Genomic DNA, 21,228 nt, shown 5'->3' with positions numbered 1-21,228 from the left:
GCGATACCATGTGCATTATTGTTCCGAAGTGCGGCTGTTGCTTCGAATAATAACTCATGTGGATGTCATTCACATTAGGTTGGTGCATTTGTGATTGGCCGGTGGGCCGGCTTGACAGTGGACCGGTTTTGTTTGAGTGTTGATGGGGCCTCCATTGAAGATGAATACATGGGCTGAGGCATGAGGACCGATGGTTATTTGCAAGTTGATGAATGGCCGGGGATTTCAAACTTTTATTTTTAATTTTTATTTTGAGTGTTTGTGAGATTATATTTTATTTTATCCTCTCTCTCTCTCTTATTTGGATCTGTAATATTTAAAGTGTTGTAATAATCCCTCACCCCGATTCTTTCTATCCCATTCTTTAACGGCTTTCCCTAATTGTACATATGTATATATATCTGACATACCATGCATATCCATACTTTGCATCCATGTTTCATGCATCTTGATCCGGCTAAATTTGCATCTTTGCGATTTAATTGATATTATATGATTTTTGTGCGCTATCGCATATTTTGAGGTGATTCACATGCCATATTCTAGAAGCCGGATCTTTAGAAGCATTCTTGTGTATGTATTGAATTAGGATGTTGTATATAAGATCATGCATATTTTTCTAATTTTGTTTTGTAGCTGTTCGAGGGACGTCGATATCTCTGTGAGTTTTTATGTTTTAGCATCCCATTTGTGTGTGTTTTTCTTATTATGTGTTTGAATTCTACCATGTGGCTAATTGCTTAAATGATAAATTGTTTGAATGCCTGTGGATGAAAGCTTGTTGCTTGAATTGGAATAATTCAATAAATGTACGTTTCAAGCCCACTTTGCAGTGGCAAATTCACAAACTTTAAGCCCATTTTGTCAAGTGGCAAATTCAAACCCTTTTCGAAAAACAAACATGCAATTGAATTGTTCCAATTTGAACAAACTAGTCTATACTTGTATGCTTCACATAGTAAATTTTAGGATTTACTAAATAATCAGGACATGAACATATAAAGAAAATAAAATTCATATCATGGTTTAGTAGAGGCCGATCTTTTGATCGGGTGAGCGAGGGTGCTCATTATTGACCTTCCTCTCTCATACCTAAGGTTCCGAGCCAAGAATCCTTGGTTACGACGAACAGTGGCCTTGGCATCGAGTCATGGGTTTCCTAATTTCTCAAAATATTAGGTGGCGACTCTGAGATCTGATGACGCAGTCCATTTTTGACAAAATTGCAATAAAATGGATTTTCAATAAAAGTTGCCAAATCTGGACTCTCATCTATGTTTCACATTGCACTCATGAGACTAGATCAAAGAGATCTCGAGGGTCTGAACTGTTAAACGCGCGTGGGTAACCCCCGTGGCATGTTACAGTTTCTGGCGACTCTACTGGGGAATTTATGAAGCCTTGACTCGAACTCCATGATATGACCTTTATTTTCAATTATATGCTCATTGCATTGCATTCATTGGTGTACTTCAAGTCCTTGTGTTGCCCAGATACTGGTGGGAGCACAGGTAAGCTTTTTGTGACACTACACCTATTTTTACGATACTTTAGAGGCCTTCTGTTGTAACCTTTTGAGATTTGTCAAAAGGGTAGCTTTGTTATGTAGCCCTGCTATCTAGCTTTGCTATCTAAGGTTCTCAGACTCGAAAGAGAGGCTATTTGACTCTTCTGATTTCCTGGGATCTTTATTGGTTATGACCCAAAGGACTCTTTGGTAACGTCACCTTGGCTTCAACCCGTAAAGTAGAGCCAACCTTGTACATATAGTGAGCTATAGTACCTTTTAAATTAGGACAGGATGCTTTCCCATTTCTAGGATGTATGATACCGCTTGTGTGAATAGTGAAACCCTAGATCATTCCAAGCTAGGACAGGATAACCCTACCCTCTTTAGGGGTGTTTGTTCTCTTTCCTGCTTTATGTGTAATGTATTGGATCTATACAGGGGTTCTCAAATTCGAATGAGTGGCTCAGGCTGTTTAGTTCAGCACCATTACTTCAAAAACAAAAAAAATAACAAAAACATAAAATCAAAAAAAAAAAAAAAATTGTTAAAAAAAAAATGCCGATATCCCACAAAGTCGACCATCTCTGTGATTGGGGAGTGACCACCTGTTGATTGCATGAGCTTTATTTTGAATGTTGTGGCTGACCCACACTTTGACTAGCAATTTATTTTGAATGTTGTGGCTGGCCCACACTTTGACTAGCAAAATTGAGAATGGTTTTATTCTGAGTTCTGAATTGAGTATTGAGTCTAAGTTTGACTCCACCAAGTTTGTAGAGTTAGAGTCAGGCTCAAGTCAGCCTAATGAGTCAGAGTCTGTTGATTTCGATAGTGCTAACCTAGACATTTCTGTCCTGTCTAGGTCCTCTTTGTCATTTTCTTATTTTTTGAGTATGTTGTCAAAAGTCTGTTGCCATTGTTGAGTCATAGTCTCTTTTCAATAAACAGAAAAACAAAAAAAAAAAAATGCCATAGAGTCTGCCTACTTCTCTATGCCTTAATTCATTGCATTGACCAAAGTTTTTCAAAACTTTTTCCAAAACTCTGATGAAAACAAAGAGGAAGAATTTCCTCGGGATTTGTAAATTTTGATCAACTGAGAAGAAGAGAGGTGTGCTAAGCCTTTGATGAATAAAATCATTTTTGTTAATGTGGGTACTGAAAATGATCCTAGCTTGGTCCAAATTGGTTCTATCTTTTCTTCGTAAGAGTACGGGTGATTAGTCACTTTGTTAAAAGATTTCAAAAACTGTTTTTGCGTGGTCCTACGAAGACATGCCTGGAATTGATTATACAGGATAAGATCCCTCTTGACTCGTGGTCCGACCTCCTTAGCGCCTTAGCTTTCAAACCTTGATTTGAAGTATTCAATGATCATTCAAAGTGTAAGGCTTGCATAGCCGAATTGGAAATAGCCCTTGAACTAGGGGCCATGATGTGATTCAAATGGAGGCAACCCTTCAACTAGGGGCAATAAGGTCGAATATGATTTAGATTGGAAATAGCCCTTGAACTAGGGGCAATGATGTGACCTAGATTGGAAACAGACCTTGAACTCAGGGTAGAGAATGTGATATCGATTTGAAATAGCCCTTGAACTAGGGGCAAAAACGTGAGGCTTGGATAGCTGAAATGGAGGTAGCCCTTAAACTAGGGGCAATAAGGTACCACCCTTGAGAGGCTCGTTGGGTTGAAAACTCGAAAGGGCGACCCAGGCAAAAGTTAGAGCACCAAAAAAAAAAAAAAATAAAAAAAATAAAAATAAAAAGAAAAATGAAAAGCTCGCAAGGTTGAAAACTTGAAAGGGCGGCTTTGGCAAAAGTTAGAGCCTAAAAGGAGAGTGTCAATACCTAAGTGAACCTTAGCCAGAACTATGTAGGGATTGGAAGCAACCCTTGAAATAAGGGCAAGAAGGTCAGATGTGATTTAGATTTGAAGCAGCCCTTGAACTAGGGGCAAAAGGTTGGATGTGATCAAAGAGTTAAAACTGAATTGTTTCCCAATGAAGACCGCCCAGAAAGGTAAAACCCAGAATTTGAGAGAATGAATTTTATTATTGAAGGACAGTCGAGGTCCTATCTACTACACTAGGGGCAACACTAGAGGCAAATTCAGACCCAATTAGTCTAGTCCCTACATCATCATATCTACTGGTCAAGTGTAGCGTTCGTTCTTATAGATGGCCTAGAGATTTCACACCCAATCAACATGGTCAAGTTAAAATAAAAATAACCCTTGAGAGGCTCGCTGGGATAAAAACCCGGAAGGGCGACCCAGGCAAAAGTTAGAGCAGAAAAACAAAAAAAAATATATAGAAAAAAAATGAAATGAACAAAATGAAAAAAAAAAAATTAAAAAAAAAAAATAGAAAATTGAAAAAATGAAAAGCTCGCAAGGTTGAAAACCCGAAAGGGCGGCTTTGGCAAAAGTTAGAGCACAAAAGGAGAGTGTCAATACCCGAGTGACCCTCAGCCGGAACTACGATGGCCTGATTCCTATCTTTGGGATACGTAGGTAGCATCATCTTGAAGTTCGGCTCCAATAATTTTTCAACTCATTCATTTTGTCCATGTTTGATTGGTGTATCTTTAGTTGACTAGGTTATCCTATCCGTGTTTGATTGGTGTATCTTCGTTCTGCTAAGTCCAGTTGGTTTCGATTCAACTTGGTTCGGTTTGGTTCAACGGTTCAGTTTGGTCCAGTTCTGCTCGGCTTCATTCGGTTCGGTTTGGCTTGGTTCGGTTTGCGTGGTTCAGATATCACCATTGATTACCTGGCTTGGGACTATGCACTCCAATGGTTGATCCCATGTTGTTTGAGTAGTGGCCATTTGCAAAAGTAAGTTTTGATTAATTTGAATGAAGCTGACTAATTTTTCTCAAAAATTGTTCTATTTTTGCAAAACTTGGACCATTCTTTGGATTTGAAAAGGGAAAATTTTTAGTGCTTATGGTTTAGCTTACATGATTTGAAACAGAAAATTGAATAAGTATGCTAATCTAACTGTCATGTTGATCAAAACATTTTTATGAAAAAAAAAATCAAAAAAAAAAAAAAAATTCAAGGTAATGAATTAGGGGCATAGTCGAGTTAGAGATTCTGTCTTCTCCACCACTCGAGTCAACTCGTCGGTGTATATGAATGTGTATTCATACCAGTCAAGGTATTCATACCAGTCAGTGTATATAAGTGTGTATTCATACCAGTTAGTGTATTCATACCAATCAGGGTATTCATACCTGTCAGTGTATATAAGTGTGTTTGGATTTTTTTTGCTTCGCTCTTCTTTCGTTAAGTCATTCTTTGATTCAGGCCAGTATAGAATCAATGTTCAATTCAGAGTTCAAAATTCGATTACTCTCAAATTCAATCAAACAAAAATGTTTTCAAGTTCAAAGTGATATGCCAGTCACGCCATCGATGTGCAAAAATTAAATTGATTTTATTGCAGTCAGGGGAGGACATCCCTAATCACAGAGACACAAAAACAAAAACAAAAACAAAAACAAAAAAACAAAAAGAGAGTGTAGCATTTTCTTAATTTTTATTCGGCAGCAGCTCGGCGACAAAGATTGAAACTTGCTTCATTTGCACACAACTTCGTTGCCTGACTTTACCATCAGCTACCTCGCTTCATCTTTACTCCTTCGAAGCTTTTGAAGACTCTGCCTCGTCCTTGGCAGAGTTTCCAAAGGAGAGTATTCCCCGCCGGCCATCAAATTGGTTGTACGAAGAAACTCCGAATCGAGTCACGGAGGTCGTCAGTCGTTTCAGCTCTTTGTTCTGTTTTTTCAGCACACTAATTTCTACTCGAGCGTTTTTGTACATACGTTGAAGAAGGGAGAGTTGTGCATGTAACTGATGTACTTCACACATCCTGTTCTGTAGTCGACGGGACAAGTTGGAGACTGCTGTCACAGTCTCCACACATGACCTCAGCGTATACGAGTTTGCTTGGATGCCAGACTGTGCCACCATGATTTGTTCAACTGACATCGCTGGAAAGTTAAAAACAGGAGAATGAGGAGGAGCTCGTGGTTGAGGTTCAGGGGAGTCGGAATTGGTCATCTCTATCGTAGACTCGTTTAGGTTTGGAAAAAGAGTGAGAGAACCTTGTGAAGAGACCATGGCAGAGAAGAGTAATGCAAAAGAAAGCGGTTGCAGAGTGGTGGCAGGGAAAGTTTGTAGGCTTTCGCTCTGCCTCTCTCTATCACAGGCTTCAACTTAAGAAGAGGATGAAGCCAAACAAGAAGACAACGAGGGAGGAAGGCTCGAGACGATCATTGACAATCGGGGCAAGATTGGCCTGTCGGTCAGGCGCCGTGATTGTTAAAATCGCGCGATAGACACGACGCTTGAAGAAGATGAAGGAAGAGAGAGTGAGACAAAAATAGGAAGAGAGAGTGAGACAAAAATAGGAGAGGCGGGAGAGTTACATATATATATGTATATGTATTGTATATTTATGTATTATATACATTTATTCGACTATTTTTGTCACAAGAGTGACTTGGTGAAGTGGTCTGATTCGACTTTTGAAGGATGGAAGGCTGAGCCCGAGGTCAGGGGTTCGAACTCCACAACAAATGTTTCTTTTGTTTTCTTTTGGTTATATATATATATATATATATTTGTTTGAATTATTTGTCACAAAAGTGGCTTGGTTCAGTGGTTCGGCTTAGTGGTTGAGGACTAGAAGACTAAGCTTGAGATTAAAGGGTCGAACCCCCGTATCCATGGATTTTGTGATTTTCATTTCTTTTTTTTTTTTTTTGTGTACGTGTGTTGACGTCAGTAAACAGAATATGCCTTCTCAATAATGACATCTTTCTACTGACAGTCGCAAGCGGAATATTCCGCACCTGTATATATTTGTGTATATGTTTGTATATGTCTGTGTCGTATATACCTGTATATGTACTGTATATGTCTGTGTATATATCCGTATATATCTATCTGTATTTCGGACTGTCTTGTGCATCAAATTCAATCGCCCTGTCTTGGGCATCGCACTGTCTTGTGCATCAAATTCAATCGCCTTGTCTTGGGCATCGCAATGTCTTGTGCATCAGATTCAATCGCCCTGTCTTGGGCATCACAATGTCTTGTGCATCAGATTCAATTGCCCTGTCTTGGGCATCGCACTGTCTTGTGCATCAAATTCAATCGCCCTGTCTTGGGCATCACACTGTCTTGTGCATCAGATTCAATCGCCCTGTCTTGTGCATCCCTACATCGCACTATCTTGTGCACCCTCCACTCGCACTGTCTTGTGCACCCGCATTGTGCTATCTTGCGCATTCACTCATATCGCATTGTCTTGTGCACCCACATTGTGCTGCATTATGCTATTCTACGCATTCACTGAAACTAGTTAAAATACAGTCAGGTGAGCCTGTCTGTTTACACCACCCTGATTAAAATACAGTTAGGTGCGCCTGTCTGTTTACACTACCCCGGTTAAAAACAGCAGGTGCGCCTGTCTGTTTACACTACCCAAATCGGTTAAAAACAGCAAGTGAGCCTGTCTGTTTACACCAACATTCATCCTCTCGCGTGAGACGCGTTAGGATTGCAAATCGGTTAAAAATAGCATGTGTGCCTGGTGTTTACACCATCTTTCCTCCTTACATTCTGTGCATCTAACGCACAATAAAGCACCTACCGCACAATTTCGATTCCATCGCACTGTCCTGTGCAATTTCAATTTAATCGCGCTATCTTGCGCATCACACCATCTTGTGCACTCCCTAGGTCTAGGAGACCTTAAATCCTCTGAAGGTGCAATTCCGTTGGTGTTTGTGATGCCCGAACGACTTCAATGGCCTAAGAATGGTCTAGGAGACCTTAAATCCTCTAAAGGTGCAATTCCTTTGGTGTTTGTTGTGCCCGAACGACTTCAGATGGTCTGGTATTGTAGACACCCCATTTTTGACCGACCTTAAGACTCAGACGTCACCGATTGAGCGCTTGGTGATGTTGCATATCGTGCTCGTTCAGAGGTTTCAGAGTCTCGGCTGCGAGCCTTGCCTCTAGACTTCCGGACTCTTTCATGCTTTGCCTCGGTTTGCGAACCAGGTTCTGTTTTCTCTGTTTTCTCTTTCCGATGGGAGGGAGAGGTCTCGTAGATCATCTCTCAGTGGACGTAGGCTACGTTTCGTGGTCGTAGGCCATTTTGCCCGTTTGGAGTCCGGTTTCTGATTTTTCGGAGCCGTTGGTCGTGTGCCTCGGTTCGGGACTGCTTAACCACCTCCGTTTGCTCTGGTTTTTGGCATGCATCTTATTTTCTCCCTTTTGAGGGACACTGTGACTCGAGAGACCAACTTCGTGGTCGAACACCACTTCCGGTGCCTAACAGTCAGTTTTCAGGGCCTCGGGCTGCGCGTTTCGGCCCCCGAACCTCCATTTTGCATCGGTTTGAGTTCATTTTTGGCAGGGACCTCTGTTTCATTGTTAGGAAGGTCGTAGAAGGGTTGGAGGCCCGTAATTGTTCTGACAACCAGTTTTATTCCTCCATCGCCCTCCGTCGCCCGTTTTTCCCACTTGGAAGCCAATGTTGACCACCATAAGGCCACTTTTTCTTGCCCCAAACCACATATTTGTGTTGTACACACCTGGGAGGCCACCAATATCACATGGCCGGCCAGTAATTGTGTTTGCCCCTTTTGAACCCCTCCAAAAAGTGGGTTTTTCTCTCTCCTGGTTTACTTTCTCCAGTTTTTGACCACATGGTTGTGTTGTGCACACATGGGAGGCCACCAATCTGGGGTGGTCGGCCACTAATACTGCTTGACCCTTTTGACCCTTGGCCGACCGGCCATGGGGAAGGCCGACCGGCCACCTAAACCCTAGCAAACCAGCCAGCCTTGATCCTCTCTCTAGGTACATTACAAATATATATTTTGTTTCCCCCCAGATTGTGTATCCGGGGGGGCCAACTTTTGGGGGGAAACTTGAATTCCTTTCCCCCCCTTTTTCCGCCCTCTTTTGCCTATATAACAGCACCTCCAGCTGCATTTATGAGGTTTAGAAAATTTGCTTTGAGGCTCCCACATTGTATCTCTCTCTCTTTACACTCCAACCCTCAAAATCTCCCAAACCCTACACCCATTCTACTCCATCTCCAAGCCAACCAATCCACTATCCTTTCCAACACTTGGAGCTGGTTTTCCAGAGGCAAGGAGCACCTTTTCTCAAGCCAAGAGGCTGTTGAAGTTTGGTCTACAAGGGTGAGCCATACTTTCCCTCTTTTTGAGCTTCTTTTGCATGCTTTCTAAGCCATACTTGCTTCCATTTTTGGGCTCCGACCCTAACTTAAAATAGAATTATTTTGAAGTCTTTTTCATGTTTGTTTTAGGTTCCTTCCATGTTTAAGGTCTCTAGCTACCACTTGCTTCTTTACCTCTCTTGTATGCCTCTTTCTTGCATAGTATTTTAGGCCTATTTGTAAACTATTTTAAACTTGGTTATAAACTGTAAAGTGGCTTATTTTGAGCCCTTATTCAACATTGTTGAAGGGCTCTTTACTTTTTGAGGCTTCTTTTTGTCACTTGCCTCTTTATCCCTCTTTTGGTCTTATTTTTGCATGTTTTGTTAGCCCCTTGTGCTTGTATTTTTGGGCTCTGGTCCAAACTGTAAATAGCCTTATTTTGACCCCCTATTAATGTTTGATCAAGGGACCTTTGCTGTTTGAAGCTCCCTTTTGGCTCTTTGTGTTTAAACCTCCTTTTAGGCCTTATTTTGCATAGTATTTTAAGCTTGCATGTGCACTGTTTTGGGTTTGATCATAAACTGTAAAATACCATGTTTTGGGCCCCTCTTCAACTTTGTTGAAGGGCCCTCCTATGTTTGAGGCCAGAAACCATCACTTGCTTCTTTGTCTCCCTTTTGGCTCATTTCTTGCACAATGTTTTAGGCCTATTTGTGTTTAGATCCGTGGCTTGTTGTAAACTGTAAAGTACTTCATTTTGAGCCCCTCTTTTGCATGCTAGCTTAATCCTATTTGCGTCCATTGTTTGACCTTGCTTAAAACTGTAAATATGCTTTTTTTGGGATTGTCTTGATTCTGTCTTCACACTTCATGTTCAAATAATGCATGCTTTGTATAGCTATAGGCCATTGCGTGTGCCTAGTTTTGCGTTTCGGGTTTTATTTCATGCATCGGGTACCATATTGCCATGTTTCGGGGCTGTTTTGCATCATATTTTGGTACTGAAATTTGTATGCTAGTATTCCATATTCCATGCCTTGCCATGTCTTGTTAGAGTGGCATTTGGTGCCTTAGGTTCGGTCCTCGGTTTGTGTACATGTGTGCACGCATTTCGAGTGTCTCATTTTTCATCTCATGGCCTCCTATGTGAGTGTGGCTGAGGTCCACTCATGTTGGTGTAAGTCCCTTGTGCATTGTGTATGCCATTTCATTTTATAGCATTGTGTATGCTAGGTTGCATGTTAGCGCATTGTGTATGCCATGTTACCTCGTGCATCGTGTATGCCATTTTATAGCATTGTGCATGTTAGGTTGTATCTTAGTTGCATTCATGCATGTCATGCATACTGCATTGTGCTCGGGATAGGAGTTAGCCCGAGCACGGGAAACGAGGTACGTTTCGTACTCCGAGTGACGGAACGTGTCTCAATTCCCAGTCACCGACACTCCGGATTACCCACGATGGAGTTTAGGTTTTGTTGTGTTTATATGTGCATTCATTTCATATTGAGTCGTGCAATTCAACTCCTCGGCCATCATGCATCGAGATGCGTGATTGGTGACACGAGGATCGACGTATGCATACATTTGTGAAAATACATTGGCATGCCTCTTTCCTACTCTCTGTTGCAGCAAATCAAGAATCAGCAGTCTTCCGGGGCTTGGCGCGCTTTCCAAAAAAATATTACAAAACAGAGGCTAATTGGGGCATCACAGTGGATTTTCGTGCAAAGGCAACCCGGATATGCATTATTCATCATCTGAAGAAGAGTCAAGGCAGTCCCTGGCTTGCATGCCAGTTTATTGTTTTCTTAGTTAATTTGGTAATTGATTAGGATTTTTGTACATATTTGGACTGTATTATTTATTCAGATTGTATTATTTGGGACTGTATTATTCTTTCGGACCCTCTGCGCGAGGGCAATGTTGTAATAAGTGTGCGTGTGTGTGTGATGTATGTCTTCCAACCCCACGTCTTTCTCCCTTTTATTTGCCCGCTTATGATGGTTAGATTAGGGCATGTTTCAATTAGCATTCAATATGATAGCATGTTTGCATTCATTCATCTGTTTTGCATGCACCGGGCTCGGCGCATCATACTAACTGCATTGTATTTTCAATTCCAAGTTGAATACATGCTAGCTGTAGCATTTCATATGCCATGTCTAGAATGGCCGAGCCTGCTATAGTTGCACTTTTGCATGTGTTGCATTAGACATTTCTGTATAATTAGGATCATGCATGGATTTCTAATTAGTTTCTGTTTTGGCTTGGAGTACTCGGTAAGTTTTATGCTTTAGCATCCTTGCATGCGTGTGAGTGACTGTCATGAATAGCATGCTTACCATGAGGCTATATGCTTATGTGATATAACTGCTTGAATGCCTGTGGGTGAAGGTTGGGTTATTTGAATTGGAACAATTCATCAAATGTGTGTTTTAAGCCCACTAGATAGTGGCAAAATCATGTTTTTCTAAGCTCACCTGAGGGTGGCAAATCCACGTCTTAGCCTACTTGCGAGTAGCACCATAAAACCATTTTCCAACAAACAAACATGAAATGTTTTGTTCCAATTCAGGCGATCCAGTCTATACTTGTATGCTGTGCGCATCACATAGTAAATCTAGGCTAATAACCGGAATAAGAACGCATAATGTTTTCAAAAATAGATATCATGGTTAGTAGAGGCCGATCTTTGATCGGGCGAGCAGGGGTGCTCACGAAGTGACCTTTCCCAATCGTACCCAAGTTCCCGAGCCGAGGCAACTTTGGTGATGACGGACACGTGGCCTTAGGGAAACTAGTCAGGGTTTCCTAAATTTTCCCAAAATAAAATATTTAGGTGGCGACTCTGTATCTGGCAAAGAAGTCCATGTTTGGCACTTCTTTCAAAATCTGTTTTTCTCAAAACGATTTGCCAGATTTGGACTCTTTGGTTCAGATTACGAATCGTGACAATTTGAGAGTCCTGAGCTATGGTGAGCCCAATATCGAACGGAACGGGGGGGACTCGTTCCTTCCCGGGGCGTTCGGGGGACGTCTACAGTTTCTGGCGACTCTGCTGGGGATTTAGAGAACTTGACTCGAACTCATGATATCTGTTTTTGACTACACTTGTGTGTTTCTTTGCATTGCATTTGCATTGGTGCGCCTAGGACACCGTGTTTGCCATTTGCTATTCCTGAACGGTTTGCCGGAGGCTTGTCTTGTCAAGGCATGACCATAAGGCTGACCGGTTGTGGGCTCTGCCAGTATGGGAACACAAACCCCGATTTTACCGGGGCAACCTTTTTGACCATTCGACCTAGTGCATATTCGGATCCATAGTGACCATTCCAAACTAGGACAGGTTGCTTACCCGTTTATAGGTTGTTTGAAACCGCTGCGTGCATAGTGAAACCCTAGCTCCTGACAAAATAGGACAGGGAAAACCCTACCCCAACATAGGGGTGTTTTGGCTCTCAATTATCTGTTATGTGCTGTCAGAGTGTGTCTCTACAGGGGTTGCATGTATCAGTTTGCGAGTTTAGGGCATCAGTCCTACGGGCATCAGTCAGTGTTTGAGAATCAGTTATCTGCGGGTATCAGGTTCAGTCTCTGGGGACAGTGATTCAGGGATAATGATCAGTGATTGAGGACAGTGTGTGTTCAGCTTATCGACCATGTGTTGTCATGCCCAGCTGTGTGTTGTGTATTTACTTTAAGCTGTTATGCTGTCCGTTTATCTGTTTATTTATTTTCTTATTACTTTATTTACCTTTTTACTAGGGCAGTTTTAGCACAATTGCTTCCGACCCAGTAGATATTCCCCAAGCACTTTGGACAAGAGGTCGTCGGCTCAATCGATCCGAGGATCTGGTTGACGGACAGCCAGTGTTTCATTCTCTACCCCCAGTTGTCAGAAGAAGGCCAAGAAGACGCAGTGTGTCTGAGAAGAGGTTACCAGAACAGTGGTCTACCCTAGCAGTGAACAGTCGGGCTGAAGTTTTAGTTTCTGCCATAGAAATACACATACCAGTCAGTCAGCAAGATCAGCAGAATACGGCCAGGATGGAAGAAATGATGCGCCAGCTCCAAGAGAGCATGAAACAAATGCAGGAGGACGCTGCCCGCTAAGCAGAGTTCTCTAAACAGTAGGCCACAATCATGGCTCAGCAGGCCGAGCTAATCACTAGACTGCAACAGCAAAATGCAGCATCTGCCTCACATCAAGTTCCTCCTCCACCAGGGGTCCCATAACCCGAGCAGGCACATACTGTCCAGAATACCCTGCCAAACACCCAGAACACCTTACCCAATGTCCAGAACATCCAAGAGGACACGGACCTTCCAACGGGGCCAGCTCCGCCCCCACTTCTGCCTCAACTGTCCAAGACCCATACACCCAACCACCCGGACTCTCTCTTCGAGTTCGAAATAGACCATACAGCTCTGAAACTGAGCAAGCTTGAGAAGCTTTTCAAGAAATCACAAGGAGTAAAGGCTATTCCGGATATTGAGGACGAATATACCGATGTGGCCGTAACGTTGCCAGATAGATTCAAGATGCCGCAGATTGATCGTTTCGACGGATCCGGGGATCCCATGGTCCACCTCCGGTTATTCTCAGATATACTGCGGCCAATGGGCCTAACCCGACCACAAAAGCTTTCGCTATTCGGCCGAACCCTGTCGGGTGTGGCCGCTATCTGGTACGCGAAGTTGGAAGATGAGGTAAAAAGAAGTTGGAATGAAATGGCCGAGGCCTTTGTCGCACAGTACTCGTACAATACCCAGATCGAGATTACAACTCGTGATCTCGAAACAACAAGGCAGGAGCCCAAAGAGACTTTCTCAGATTTCGTAACTCAGTGGAGGGCGAAGGCATCGATGATGACTTTGAAGCCCACAGATAAGGACCAAATCAGGATGATTGTGCGCAACCTCCAACTAAAATTGATGCAGAAGATGATTGTACTCCCCTTCCCCACCTTTTCGGATCTACATCAGATGGGGGTACAAATCGAGGATGCGATGAAGCAAGGTCTGATTGACCAGGACAGGGAGCAACCCCGGAGAACATTTAACCGCAACAATAATGCAGGCCCGAGTGGCGCTGCAACCGCAAGAGCTTCGGAGGTCAGCATGGTCGCCACCATTCCCCCTCCCCTTCCAAGGCCCATGGCAGCCACACCCTTCTCCGGTGTATCCGGAAGTAATACCCAAACCACTAAATATTAGCCAAGAGGTCAAAGAACCTTCACCCCACTGTACATGCCTTTGTCTAAGGCTCTGGGGGTCTTAATCAGAAAGGGGCATCTAAAACCCCTAGAGCCGAGGCCATTACCAAATCCACTTCCACCCTCTCACAACCCAGCCAAGTACTGTGCATATCACCAGCAGCACGGTCATGATACTGACCAATGTTTCAGACTGCGTCACGAGATTCAAGACCTCGTTGACAAAAATGTGATTCTACCTCCATAGAAACCGAACGTCACAACCAATCCACTCCCTACACACAACCAAGCTCCACCTCCCAAAAGAGTCAATCTTATCTAGACTGGGGTCGTGTCTTACGATCGTAGCATCTATATTACTCCTACCCATCTACCTAAGCCAGAGGTGCTCCTTCCTGACTGCACTAACGTCTTGTGCATATTGGACATCTCTACAACCCAACCTGAGCCAGTGGTGGCGACTGTGGAAGACAACGCAACAGAGGTTGCAGAGGAGGATGGAATGGTTGAGACAGAGTTTGAGCAGTCTGGAGACTTTGCTGGGAAAACCTACGACCCAAGTGAGTACATCCTGTCAGTGGGCCAATCTGAGCTAAGTGTAGGGCTGCCAGAAAAAGCAAAACTATGTGTGATTCAGGGGGACAGATTTGAACAAGGAACGGACAATTTGACGGCTGTAGAAGAGGGCCTTGCCAACCTCCAGTTCTTTAGTGACCAAGAATCAGGGGATGCGGCAGTCAACTGGTTTGAATATGAGGAGTCGGTAGAAGTTACCAGATGGTTAGATGATCAACCAAGCGTTGTAGAATTTCAACCAGAACAAGGCCAAGCAGGGGCGAGAGTACTAGTGATGGCCGAAAGGGCCGAAAGTCAGAGTGCATTGCCGGAGAGCGCCGGTATAAAGAATTTCGCTCAGGACAGAAGCATTGTGAATGCAGGGAAAGTTGAACAACAAACTGCACTGACGCAGGTAGAACAACAGGGTTCTGAGAGAACTGGGAAAGCCAAAATCCATGAGGGGATCGAAAGTGCTGTGGGCACAAGAACAGAGGATGCTGTGAGCATGCAGGCTGAAAGTGTTATGAGTACGAACATGCCCGAGCCAGACAGGTGCCTTTTGAATACCAACGGAATGTGGTGGGAAGACGATGACTTATGTTTTGCCCATACAGACGAAGACTGGGGAAACAATCAACCAGACGACACCTGGTACCTCGATGAGGTTGATCACATGACAAGAAGCGGGCGGTACTTCAAGCCCCCGCATCTAGACCAACCCGAGGCATCTGGGAAGGACAAAGAAGCCGAGAGACAGAAAGAGAAGCAGATCGAAGAGGAAGCTGTACTGAAACAGCTGAAGAAGATACAAGCAGACATCTCCATCTGGGGACTGCTTATGGCGTCGCGAGTACACAGACAGGCTGTCTTATCTGCCATGGACAAGGCCAAACTCTCTATAGATACTACACTAGAACAGCTGGTTGGGCTGGTTTTTCCGGGAGGAGGTTCCCCGGCATTAACCTTTTCAGACAAAGAACTACCACTTGAGGGCACAAATCACAACAAACCCTTCTACGTTTCCGTGGAATGTAGAGACAAGTGGATACCGGTGGTACTTGTTGATACTGGGTCCGCCATCAATGTCTGCCCAGCCAAAACAGCGTATGCAATCGGGTTGAAGCCCGCGGACTTCGTGCTGACTGCTCAGGTGATCAGAGCATATGATAATACTAGCAGGGAAGTAATGGGGACTGTCAAAATTCAAACCAAGGTTGGTCCCGGACAACACAACATTGAATTCCATGTCTTGGACGTTCCCGCAACCTTTAATCTACTTTTGGGGCGGCCGTGGTTGCACCAAGTAAAGACAGTCTCTTCCACTTTACATCAGATGTTGAAGTACCCTCACGGGAAGGGGGTGACTATTGTCTTCGGGAATTCATCAATCCATCCGCCGCCGGAAGTGTCCACACCAGTCTTGGAAATCGAGCACGGCACTGAGGATGTGTTCTTATCGAGGTTCACTTTGGCTGAGGCTTGAGTGGTGCAGAATATTATGGCTGTGAATGAGGGGGTGTACGTTAGTGCTCAATCTGTCTACTTCATGAACAAGTTACAACACATCCCCGGGATGGGATTAGGAAGGAGCGGCCGGAAGGGTGTCGCAGCATTGGCCGAAGTGCCACACAACCCTCATACCTTCGGCTTGGGTTATCTGCCCACCAAAAAGGACTGGGTGAGGAAGGGTAAAGAGATGGCTGGGAGAGCCAGAGCAAAGAAGGTGGGGAAGCTTTTTGAGTTGATGCATAGGCCCATTCAGGGTACCCTAAACGGACTCTTTGTCCGGGAGGGGGAGGACTTTCCATTTTGCGGCTTCCGAGAGCCGTGGCTAAACGCGGAGAAGAAGCGCGTGCCAGGTTTCGAGATCTTCTTCGACCTGTAACTACTCGGGGATGATATTGCCGAAGAACAGACAAACCCATCAGCTGAGATTGGGCAGTGTAAGGCAGTGGATTCCGAAGGCACCGAACTTGAGATGGGGGTAGCGCTGGCATGTCTACTTTCAGATCCTTCGATCGACCAAAAGTGCTTGGGGGATAACTTCTCGGTTTCCATGATTGGGGATGAAACGGCTGCGGGCCTACCAACAACTATTTTGGATGCATCTATCGCACCCTCTCTCACTTGGCAGTATGAGGAGGGGTTTTTGTCCAGCAGCGCCGGGTCAGGTAGTGAGCCGGAATCTGATTCCACCGAGTCTTGTGAGTCGAAATCAGATTCTAGCTCGACTGAGTCTGAGTCTAGTAATCCAGGGGATGATAACCCGGATGCCACAGTTATGTCCATGTCGTCTTTTTCTTTCTCGTTTGAGTCTGTTGTAACCGAGAATTTGGACGATTTGGATGTGCTTAATGAGAATCAAGTAACTGTGGTTTCTGAGTACTTTTCTGTGCCCTTAATTTATTGCATAAACTCAAACTTTCAAAATTTTGATGAAAACAGAGAGGAAGAAATTCCTCCAGTTTTGCAACGTTTAATTGAGCAGGAGCAGGAGGGATTTGTCAAACCCTTAACGGATGAAATAATTACCGTGAATATTGGTACTAAGGAGGACCCGCGGTTGGTCCAGATCGAGTCCACGTTGTCTTCGGAGGAACGCGAGCGCTCAGTCGCTTTATTAAAAGATTTCAAAGATGTTTTCGCGTGGTCCTACGAAGACATGCTTGGGATCGATCTTGAGATTGTACAGCACCGGATCCCCTTTGACCCCGATGCCCGACCTATCAAACAGAAACTCAGAAGGATCCGCCCAGACTAGGCTCTCAAGATTAAAGAAGAGGTCACCAAGCAAATCGACGCAGGCTTCCTGCTGTTATCCGAATACCCGACTTGGTTGGCCAACATCGTTCTAGTGCCGAAGAAGGATGGCAGGATCCGGGTGTGCGTGGATTTCAGGGATTTAAACAGAGCTAGTCCGAAGGACGACTTTCCCTTGTCGCATATTGATGAGTTGGTGGATTTCACAACGGGACATGCTTTGCTTTCGTTCATGGATGGCTTCTCAGGGTACAATCAGATAGTAATGGCACCTGAAGATCGGGAAAAGACTGCATTCACCACCCCGTGGGGGACATACTGCTACAGAGTGATGCCATTTGGATTAAAGAATGCTGGAGCTACATATCAACGGGCCACAACTACAATATTGCATGATATGATCCACAAAGAGGTTGAGGTGTATGTGGACGACATGATTGGCAAGTCCAAAGAAAGAGAGGGCCACTACACCGCCTTGCAAAAGTTCTTTCAAAGGATCAGAGAATTTCGGCTGCGGCTAAATCCTCAGAAGTGTACGTTCGGTGTTATAGCGGGAAAAATGCTGGGATTTCTGATTACACAAAGGGGCATCGAGGTCGACCCTTCAAAAATCAAGGCCATCTTAGAAATGCCACCACCAAGGATTGAAAAGGAGGTGCGAGGCTTTCTGGGTAACGTGCAATTCATAAGACGGTTTATCTCGAAATTAACCTTGACTTGTGAACCACTTTTTGGTCTGCTAAAGAAAGGCAAGAAATTCCAATGGGACGGCCGATGCCAAGCTGCTTTTGAACAGATCAAGAAATATTTACAGAACCCGCCCGTGTTGTCGCCACTAGAGCTGGGAAAACCGTTGATATTGTACCTTTCAGTGACTGAGAGTACAATGGGCTGCATGCTCGCACAAGAATCAGAGGATAAGGTGGAGAGGGCCATCTACTATCTGAACAAGAAGATGTTGGATTACGAGACCCGTTACACTCCGCTGGAGAAGGCTTGCTTAGCTTTGGTATTGGCTACTAGGAAGCTGCGGCACTACTTGTTTGCTCACTCCGTAATGTTGGTTTCACGACTGGATCCCATCAAATACCTTTTCGAGAAACCGGCACTTACGGGTAGGCTAGCTCGTTGGTTGCTGTTGCTCTCCAAATTCGATTTGAAATATGTGACACGCAAGTCAGTCAAAGGAAGAGCAGTGGCAGAGTTCTTAGCCGATCATCCAGTCGAAGGGGGCGAAGCAGTCGAGTACTCATTCCCAGATGAGGCCATTTTGCACATCGACGACGAGTATTGGATGATGTCCTTTGACGGAGCGTCAAATTAGTATGGGTATGGGATAGGAGTGTTGCTGATAGCACCCGACAATTTTCGTATCCCTCTAGCCTTCAAACTCCAGTTCAAAGTCTCGAACAACGAAGCAGAATATGAGGCATGCATTGCCGGTCTAGAAGCGGCCCTGGAACTAGGAGCAAGACGGTTGGACATCATCGGGGATTCAAACCTTGTTGTGTCTCAGGCAAAAGGAGACTGGAAAGTCAAAGAAGAAAAGATGATGATGTACCACTAGACCTTGGACTTGTTAATTCCTCGGTTTGAAAAGCTAAACTTTGCTCATCTTCCAAGAAAGAACAAAAGGTTCGCAGATTCTTTAGCAACTCTATCTTCCATGATAGACATCCCGTTTGGAATCCGGATGCGTCCAGTCGTCATTGACCAGAAATTTGCGCTAGCCTACGAGTCGATCGCTGCTATAAATGAGGTTCAGGACGAAAACCCCTGGTATTATGACATTTGGAATTTCTTGGAAAAGGAAGGATACCCGATAGGGGTAAATGCCAAGGATAAAAGGGCAATCAGAAGAATGGCCGTTCAGTTCATCATCTGTGGGGGTAAGCTGTATAAGAGGGATCATCTGGGAATGCATAAGCTGTGTGTTGAAGCCGAGGAATCGAAGCGCCTGATGGAGGCCATCCATGGAGGAGAATGCGGTGCGCATATGAACGGAGTAATGCTAGCACGGAAGATCCTCAGACAGGGTTACTACTGGTCCACCATGGAGGAGGATTGTATCAGTTTTGTTCGGCGATGCCACAAGTGTCAGATTCATGCAAACCGCATGAATATCCCGCCGTCGAAGCTGTACAACATGACTTCGCCATGGCCATTTTCAGTTTGGGGAATCGATGTGATCGGGGCTGTCACTCCGAAAGGGTCGAATGGGCATGAGTTCATCCTATTATTTCACGAAGTGGGTCGAGGTCCAATCGTATGTGGTGTTGAAGGCGTCACACGTTGCAAAGTTTATCAGAAACAACATCATCTGTCGTTATAGGGTCCCAAACGAGGTCATTTCAGATAATGGTTCCCACTTTAAGAAGGAAGTGATTGACTTGTTGGAGAAATACAACGTGGCTTTCCATAAGTAATCCACATACCGGCCGCAAACCAACGGAGCGGTCGAGGCCGCCAACAAGAATATCAAACACATACTGCAGAAGATGGTGGAAACCTACCGGGATTGGCCAGATAAGCTGCCCTTTGCTCTGTGGGGCTACCGGACGTCAATCAGAACTTCTACCAGAGCGACTCCGTATTCGTTGGTTTATGGGATGGAAGCCGTTCTACCTATCGAGATTGAGGTTCCGTCATTGCGAGTATTGGCTGAGTGTCAAATAGCCGAAGCAGATTGGCAACAGAGCAGGTTTGAGGAACTCATGCTCTTTGATGAGAGAAGACTGAAAGCACTGTACCATGTTCAAGGTTATCAGGGCAGAATTGCCCGGGCTTTCAACAAGAAGGTTAAGTCTAGGAATCTAAAGGAAGGAGATTTGGTGCTCAAGGACAACTGAGCTCCCATCCACGACCCAAGGGGCAAGTTCAGACCTAATTGGATTGGTCCCTATATCATCAAAGTTATCTGGTCAGGTGGAGCTGTGGTTCTGATGGACCTAGATGGCTTGGAATTTTCCCAACCGATCAACATGGACAAGTTGAAGAAATATTACCCCTGAGAGGCTCGCTAGGCTGAAAACCCAAAAGGGCGACCTAGGCAAAAGTTAGAGCACAAAAAATTGGAAAATATAAAAACTAAGCTCGCAAGGTTGAAAACCCGCAAAGGGCGACCTTGGCAAAAGTTAGAGCGTAAAAGGAGAGTGAAAATACTCAAGTGAACCTAAGCCTGAACTACGTAAGGCTTGATTCCCATCTTTGGGATACATAGGCAACTTCATCCTGAAGTTTAGCCATAAACTTTTCCCCGATCAACTTTGTCCATTTTGACCACCTTAGTCATCTTTATCCATCAGCCTTTATCGGAATCTCCGGTGCAGTGCTATTCAGACTAGGGACAACTTTCCGTTGCCATGCAGCGCCGCGGTGCTATTCAGACTAGGGGCAACCTTCCAGTTGCAGAGATCCGGGGTTGTGCATCTCAGTGACAGATCTTAGGCGTGTCCAGTTCTGATCCATATCGAAAATGGTTTTGAAAAGTTTTAATAAAAGTTGACTTTGTTCAAATTAATCTCTTTACAACTAAGACCATTTTTGGACCAAAGCGGAAATTTTCAGTACCACAACCTTCAATTTCATTGATTTCAAAACAGAGTTCTCCTACTCTTACATACAATCGAAGTTGCTTTTAATTACATTCATAAAGAAAACTTGAAAGTACTAATAAAGCAATAAATCCGGGGCATAGTCAAGTCAAGTATCCCTGCGCCCCCTCTTAGAGCTGGTCGAAGTCTCTGATGCCAAGCTGGGCCTGACCTGTGCCTCCTCATTAAGCCAGTCCCAACACTCGTCAGACAAAGTGCAACTAAAAGTGGGAGCAGGGGCCAGGAGCTCTCTAGTCCTCCATGCTGTGGCATATCGGCCAAGCTGTGCACCTCGGACCGGGAAAGCAGCCGGGTACTCAATCCCCTCTAGCGGGCAAATCTGATCATGACCGAACTGACGCAGGAACCGGAACGGAA

This window comes from Camellia sinensis, chromosome 5 (assembly GCF_055761805.1).
Source record: "Camellia sinensis isolate YWXY chromosome 5, ASM5576180v1, whole genome shotgun sequence".
Classification (NCBI taxonomy): Eukaryota; Viridiplantae; Streptophyta; class Magnoliopsida; order Ericales; family Theaceae; genus Camellia; species Camellia sinensis.
Note: the sequence above shows the minus strand (reverse complement) of the source record.